Below are 7,924 nucleotides of genomic sequence, written 5' to 3' on the forward strand. Positions count from 1 at the left end.
CATTAACATATATGTGTCATTCATATTATCAGTACGTTTTCTGGTTACATGCAGATTCTGATGGCATATGTTTTATTGATCTGGTCATTTTGATCACATTTAAACTCTCTCTGTGGTACTGTTAGGATGTATTTCTTCTTTATTTGTTTCCCTTAAACAGAATTATCTACTATAAGCTTACTTTCTAGGCTCCAATTTTATTTATTGGATATGCTATCTTATCTTAGCAATCACCACCCTGGAAATTGCACTTCAGGTTCCTTAGGCCATACAGTTTTTGCTTAGAGCTTTAAAAAGAGGCTGTGAAAAAATACCTGCAGGTTAAAATGTTAAGGAACCTAAACACTGAATAAATAAAATATACTTAATGAATTTACTCTTCACTGATGTGGGGAGTCCAAAACCTGTTAATATGCTGACCCCAAATAGCAAATAGTAAATTACACTTCAAAGTAAAAGATTTCCTGGCATGTAATAAAGTGTTATGTCATGGAAAATTGATACAAATTGTGCATTCAACCCACTTTCAATTTTTTAATGTAAAGCCTTTAATCTTTAAATGAAAAATTCTAATGTGCAAAGAAAGTTCAACATCTGGGCTAGCTGGCATTACAACACCATAATTCCATTAGGACCCTTAACAAATGTACTCTGCTGAGGAAACGTTCCATATTGATAAGCGAGTCAGAGTGTGCAGCGAATATAGGATTAGTATCTGCACTAACAGCATGCCTAATTGTGATGGATCACCACGAGAAACAAAAGGATACAACTTTTGAAGGACAGACTACAATCTATCTAGGTTCATCACTTAAGTGAAAGCTTGAAACTGTCCATTTAATCTCTCTCAACACAACAAAAAAGAACCAAATAAATATCAGAGCAATGTACAGTATATGGCGTTGTCAGGGGCTTCATATGTAAGTAAGTGACCTACTTCAGGGTTCATGCAAGGGGCAACTTTGCCTTGTTTCACATTCTAGAGAAAGCATCTAAATATAGAGCACATTCTTTTCAGGCGCCCCAGATTTGGAAAGTGTTTAAAATGATGTGTCTTTAAAGAAAGTAGTAGGACATCACAACAGAGTTCAACAAACATACTAATAAAAGAAATTAATCAATTCTTCCTTTGAAGTAAAATTCATGGAACCTTTACCTCACTGCTCTGCATGTAATTCAACTTTTACCATAACGTAAGGCTTTACTGACAGTAGCTACAAATTTTTACAGGTAGAAAAATGTGGTCATTTGCATTAGTGAAGAAGATGAATTTGAACGTGATAAACATATGATAAGAGAGGAGAGGTTGGGACCATGCACTGATAGAGCGTTGCTGCCCCAACCACAAGACGAACCACCTGGATTGGGACCCAAGTGCAGTGGGTGACACCTCGGTATCACACTGGAAAAGTGTGAGTTTTGTTACTGTAGGTGGAGTGCCAATCCTGCCACTAACCCCCAGGTTTTCCCTGCAAGTTGAAGGACCTGCTTGAAGGACTGGATGCAGATTATCATCATACCCAGGACAATGCAATTGTTGGTTAAGGGCATTGCTCAAGGACCCAACAGAGTAGAGTCACTTCTGGCATTTTCAGGATTCGAACCAGCAACCTTCCGATCTGTAGCCTCAGAGTCTCCACTCCACCTTATATGATAAGTATATGATAAAATATATGCAATATGAAAAAGTAGGGGTTATCAGATTATTTGCATCATGACTATGGGTAGTGAAAAGTTGATACCAAATCGATACCACACTGAAAATCAATGAGCATCTTATTCATAAAAGTGTGGGTAGTAAACCCTACTTGTACAAAAGGTACTGTGGAAGAAGATCCTGCAAGAACACTACTGAAAGGAACTTCTACAGCTGTGGATGAGATCTTGTAACATTTTCCCAGGGTAATACACTATACTAGCCAACCCGCGGCGTACCATACGCCGCATAATCACGCCGCTATTTTAATGATTTTTTAAGCACAGGGAGAAAATTTAACATTTGAAAAATGGGTAATGTAATAAATCACCAAGAAAAGTAACATTGTAACAATGCACAGAACGAACCAACACACAATTGTCCGTGACTGAAAACTGGCGGACCACCATCGCGCCTTCTCCTCCCAGACCGAGGGATGGGGGTAGATGGCGCTCGGGCACAGTCCACATGCACCTGTGAGTCACGTAGACTTTTCATTGTTCTTTGCGGTTTTGGCTGCTTTTCTATATATAATCCACCAAGTTACCCGACCACGGTAGTAGCGGGGGTGGAAGGGGGGTGTGTACAAAGGGCAGGGACGTAATCAGTGCGAGTGTATGACTCGCACTTAGTGGTAATTCCCCGGTTTGCAGCACGAATGGGGTTCAACGGCTTACACACGCCTTTCTGCGCCTGGTAGACACACGTTGATCCATTCAGTGTAGCGTGGGTGCAGTTACTTGATGCAGGAATCTGTATAACATTGAAAGAAGTGTTGTTTCCATGAAATACATTTGAAGCGGTGGCCATGGAAGGCAAATGAACAGTCAACGCGGCTTACAGCTGGATTGATGCCGTGGTTTGTGTCAGCCGACCATGGTAGAAGCGGGGGTTTGGGTGTGGAGGGAGGGGTCGGGGGGTGCACAAAGGGTAGGGACGTAATCAGTGCGAGCGTATGAACCGCACGTCCTGGGAATTCCTCGTTCGTGGGGAACAAATGCAAGCCCCGGTTGATGCATTCAGTGTAGTGCGCGTGCAGTACGGGACCTCCAAGGGCATCACAGACCTGTTAATGCTCAATCTCGTGCATAATTATTTATTGAATGCTAAACACTTCTGGAAAGATTCAGTTGTCTAAACCTGGTTGGTTTGAGAATATAACAGTAAGTGAATGAAAAGATGGATCTCTGGAGAGAGCAAAATACAACACAATAGTGAACCCGCGGCATAACAAACGCTGCATAATTATTTATTGATGGTTGAACACTTCTGGAAAGACACAGTTGTCTAAAAAGGGAGGGTTTGAGGATACAACAGAAAGTGAATGAAAAGATGGAACTCTGGAGAGAGCAACATATAATTGTCTGTGAGTGAAGACTGGTTTTGGCAGATACAGGCATATCTTTTTGAAAGTGTGTCCCTGTGCCTTATTAATTGTCATCGCAAATGCCAATCGAACAGGAAATTGTCTTCGGGTAAAAGTAAAAGGCAAATTTGAATCTGACGGGGTCAGGCATATCCGGGGAATAAGGACAGTTTGTGAGGTTACAGATGTGATAGTTTTACACTCTAGTACATTGCGGTGAATGGCGCTAACAGACAGTGTAGTGCCATTACAAAGACCTTTTGCAGGCAGGAGGTTTCTGAGAAGCATGATGACGGATCCATTTTTAATTTTGTGTTTATGTGGAGGCATGCCAGTAGGAGTAAGACTATTAAGAAATTCCTCGGGGAATGAAAGTTGATCTGCAGGATCATCTGTGACGATGCAGTCCACGCTCGTGAAAGTCACCTCATTGTTAGGGATAAGTTTTAGCACTTGTTCATTAAGGAATAGCGAGTCCTCGTTGGTGACGCTTAATATAGCTCGCGTGCTAAGTTGCTCGAGAGTAACAGTTGAGAAGTCGATGTCGCCATACAGTTGTTGAACGGGATCAGAAATTAAAGGAAAATAATGTGAAGGCAATGTCACAGGTGTTCCGTTTATCCCATCCCCAACTTCAAGGAGCCATTGTGCGAAATGTTGTTCTTCAGGAAGAACTCTCATATTTGTTGTCAGTGTAAGAGCATGCATGTGACGCCACAAAGGGTGCTTGTTAATGCAACTGGCAACAGTAAGGGCGCTGGAGCCACGCATAATGACGGGGAGAATTTGTTGGAAATCTCCACCCAATAGTATTGTTTTGCCTCCAAAAGGCTGCGTGTCACCAGTGAGGTCATGTAATAACCTGTCAACTGCCTGGAATGCGTATGCGTGTGTCATTGGCGCCTCGTCCCATATAATAACTTTGGATTGTAGAAGATGTTGAGCTTGTGGTGATGAAGGTTTGTTGCATGTGGAAGTAGTATTGAGCTTCAATGGTATTTTAAAAACAGAATGGGCAGTTCGTCCACCCGGTAATAATGTTGCAGCTATTCCTGTAGATGCTACGGTTGTAGGAATGTCTCCCCAGCTAACTTGGTGGTCAGTGAGTTTTTGTGTCCGGGCACATGAGCAGGCAGTGTGAATGCCTAGAGAGCGAGGATAGACACGGGCCAGGAAAAAAGGAGTGTTGGTGGGCGGGGAAATGTCTTCCGTGTTCCTGCAGGACCATCTAAGAAGCCGCATGTTTGTCGCGGATGCGAACTGCTGTATGTAGCGTGTAAAACAGTTTGCTATGGTGCACGCGGTCGTGCCTCGTAACCGAAAACGCATGTTTGTCGCGGATGCGAATTTCTGTATGTAGCGTGTAAAACAGTTTGCTATGGTGCACGCGGTCGTGCCTCGTAACCGAAAACACATGTTTGTCGCGGATGCGAATTTCTGTATGTAGCGTGTAAAACAGTTTGCTATGGTGCACGCGGTCGTGCCTCGTAACCGAAAAGTCAACGTGGCTCAGAGGTACATGTGTACTGTAGCCCAGCCGAACATAAATGATGTCGTTTTTTCAGAGTTGTCGCGTCCGAGTTGGTGGGCGTGGCTCTGCGAGTTGTTGTCGTATCCAATGGTCTTGGGCGTCTTACTTGTCGGCGGCTTAGTGAATCCATGCCCCTTCCAGCGTGCTTTTCATGGGTGGCTACTTGTCTTCCGGCTTAGTGAATTATATATATAGATAGTAAGAGTTCATTCAATGAAAGGGCTGTCAAGATGTCATAATTGCATTTGGCTGACTGTCAGCAGCAGAGACATTTTACTCCGGGAAGATGATGGTGGTTAGTACTCTGAATCTGAGTGTTTACTTCCAATGATCTGTGCCACACTGATGTCACCTGTGTATGGTGTAAATCCTTGCTAGCCTGGCACCAAAAAAAGTGGAAAGTGAAAAGCCAGAAAGAAAGAAGCAGCAAAGTAGTAAAAAGAAGATAATCTGCTGGATTCACTTGGATTAAAATAATTTGTTTTATTTGCACTGTTGTTATTTTCATTCTGATACACTGGACCGTGGGTGTTCATAATGACTGAGGGGCCTGAGGCAGTTTTAAACAGATTTTCAGCTCCACTAACATAAAATTGATTTATTTTAGTTTTGGTAGGTAGCTAACTGCTTGGTTACAGTCAAATAACTGTTAAACAGAATGAGAATGAAGCAAAGTACCCAATAATTGAAGAAAGCTGTCTTCATAATGTTTATTGAGGTGCATAGAGTTTAATGTTTGAGATACATTTAACATATGTACATTATTTTCCTGCATTTCCACCAAGCTTTTTTGACAAGTTTTATTGGTTAAATTAGGATTGACAAAGGAAGTATTTCTTAAGTATTGAGGGATAATTTGGATAGTCAAAGTGAATCACCATGCCAATGTCAGGCAATAAAAACAAAGTTATATGCCCTTACTTGTGTATACTGAAAATTATTTGAAAAAGTAATGTCTTTATAAACTAAAAGAAATAAAAATCAATTTTCCTTATTTACTATATATTATTTAAAAGATTTTGTTAAAATAATAATTATGAGAAAATGGGCCAGTGGGTGCAGTATGTTAGATTAGGTTGTGTAACACAATATTTAGAGTCAAGGAAACCCATACTTTTAAGTTATATAACACGCTAGTGAGACCTCATATGGAGTACTGTGTACACTTTGGTCTTCATATTATAAAAAGAGACACGAGAAATTCCAGAAGAGAGTGACTAGGCTGATTCTGTGACTAAGAGGTATGAGCTATGAAGCACGATTAAGAAGTTGAACCTTTTAAGTTTATGCAAACAGAAAGTAAAGGGTGACATGACTAATGTGTTTAAAATCATGAAGAGAACTGGTACAGTGGATCCCAGTTGTTAATGTAAATTCTTTAACTAGGATATGGCATCCAATTTGGAAACTTGTTAAGGGCAGGTTTCACACAAATGTTAGATTTATTTTTTCACACAAAGAACCATAAACACATGGAATAAATTATTAAATACTGTGTTAGAGAGTGAAACTTTAGGGACCTTCAAATCTCGACTCAATGTTAGTTTGGAGTGTCTTGGTGGCTAGGATTGGCAAACTTGTTGGGCTTAATCTCTTATTTTTGAAAAACTTGTTTTAATGTTCGTTCTGAGATGGCAACCACCTAGTTTAGGAAAGTGGGTTTGAATCTTGGCCCTCTCTGTGTTTGTGCAGACTTTACATTTTCTTTTCATGTTCGGGTGGGTTTTGCTTCAAGTGCTGTACTTTGAATTTCTTCCTTCTGACTTCTATGCTTGGTTAAAATGTGTGTGTGTGTGTGTGTGTGTGTGTTAGAGTGGCAAGCAAAGAATTAGCACCATGTTAAGGGTCTCTGAGCTCACAAGTAGCTCATACTTAGACTAGCTGTGTTACATGGCTTCACCTAGAAAAGTTTGTAAGACAGTGGGCCTCAGTTACAGTGCCATTGGTTAATGTGGTGTAATGGTTAAGACTTTGGACCTAGGACTTCAAATCCTGAGGTTGTGAGATCAAATTCTGTTACTGACAGGATATCATCATGATCAAGTCACTTCACCTGTATGTGCTCCTATTGGAAAAACAAATTTTACAAATACTATATAGTATAACATTCCTGCATTAGATCAACTTCTGCTTGTCCTAGTGACTTGGCTTTTCTTGATGGCCATTGCAAAACACAATTTTCCAATGAAAGTGTATTCTTTTGAATGGAAACAGGTAATCAGTGGCATTTGGATTTGTAAAGTAATGCACTTTATTCATTTATTTGTTTATGAATTAATTTATTTAAATACAAAACAAATAATATTCATATAGCAATTATACCAGTATGCCTAAAGAAATAATCCAAAAAAATTCAGCATCCAGTCCCCATGCCAAAAGAAAAAAGAGAGCAAAATTAATAGAGTACCCCATGTAAGATTGTTCATTATATGATAAAACATCAACTAGAGTAACAACGTTTAGCACAGTGTGCAGCTTGAAGAGTAAATTTGAAGCATGATTGTTCAAAAATATATATACATTATCTATATAAAGATCTTTAAGTGTTGCAGTCCTGAGCATTTTCGATAAGCTTGAATGCTGTATAGGTTAGAGATGTATGAATAAGAGACTATGATCAAGTACAGGAGCTTCTCTGCCTTAAAGTGCTGAAGCACAGAGCAGTACATACAAATAAGATATAGAACAGGATTTCTGTTCCATTGCAGACAAATCTGATGTAGATATAGCTACTTTCCAAAACTGTATTTTGCTAATACTAGAAGCCCAGTAATTAGGTAGTGCAATGGCAGCTTCTGCTTAGGATCTCTGTACAGACACCTTTTTGCTGTTTTGATGTTACACTTAAGTCTAACTTGTTAAAAAAAGATTTGTTTGATGATTATGCAGAATCTCTGGAAGATGTTTGGGAGTGTTGACTTTATTTATTCTCCCAGTTAACTTAAGATGGAGGGTAGACCATCTATAAAGATCTTCTTTGACTTTATCCATCATACTACCAAAACTGTGTTTAATAATAATAATTTCATGTGATGGATATCCCCTGATATTTAAATTGTGGCATAAAGAGATATTTTTATTTTTTATGTAGAACTAGGGGGCTTTGCCCCCTGCTCGCTTCACTCAACAACCCCCACCTGCGCTACGCACCATTATGAAGAGGGGGACTGAACGCACCCCAAGGAGATGCGGTCGCTCCTCTGAAATCCCTCTTAAACGGTGATACAATGGGAAACAAATACAGTTTTTTTTTTACCTCCTCTTTCCTCGATCAGCTGCTGGCTTGCTGCTGCTGCCGTGCCGCGTGATCTGCATCTTGTGCGGTGCTTCA

This window comes from Erpetoichthys calabaricus, chromosome 10, assembly GCF_900747795.2.
Source record: "Erpetoichthys calabaricus chromosome 10, fErpCal1.3, whole genome shotgun sequence".
NCBI lineage: Eukaryota > Metazoa > Chordata > Cladistia > Polypteriformes > Polypteridae > Erpetoichthys > Erpetoichthys calabaricus.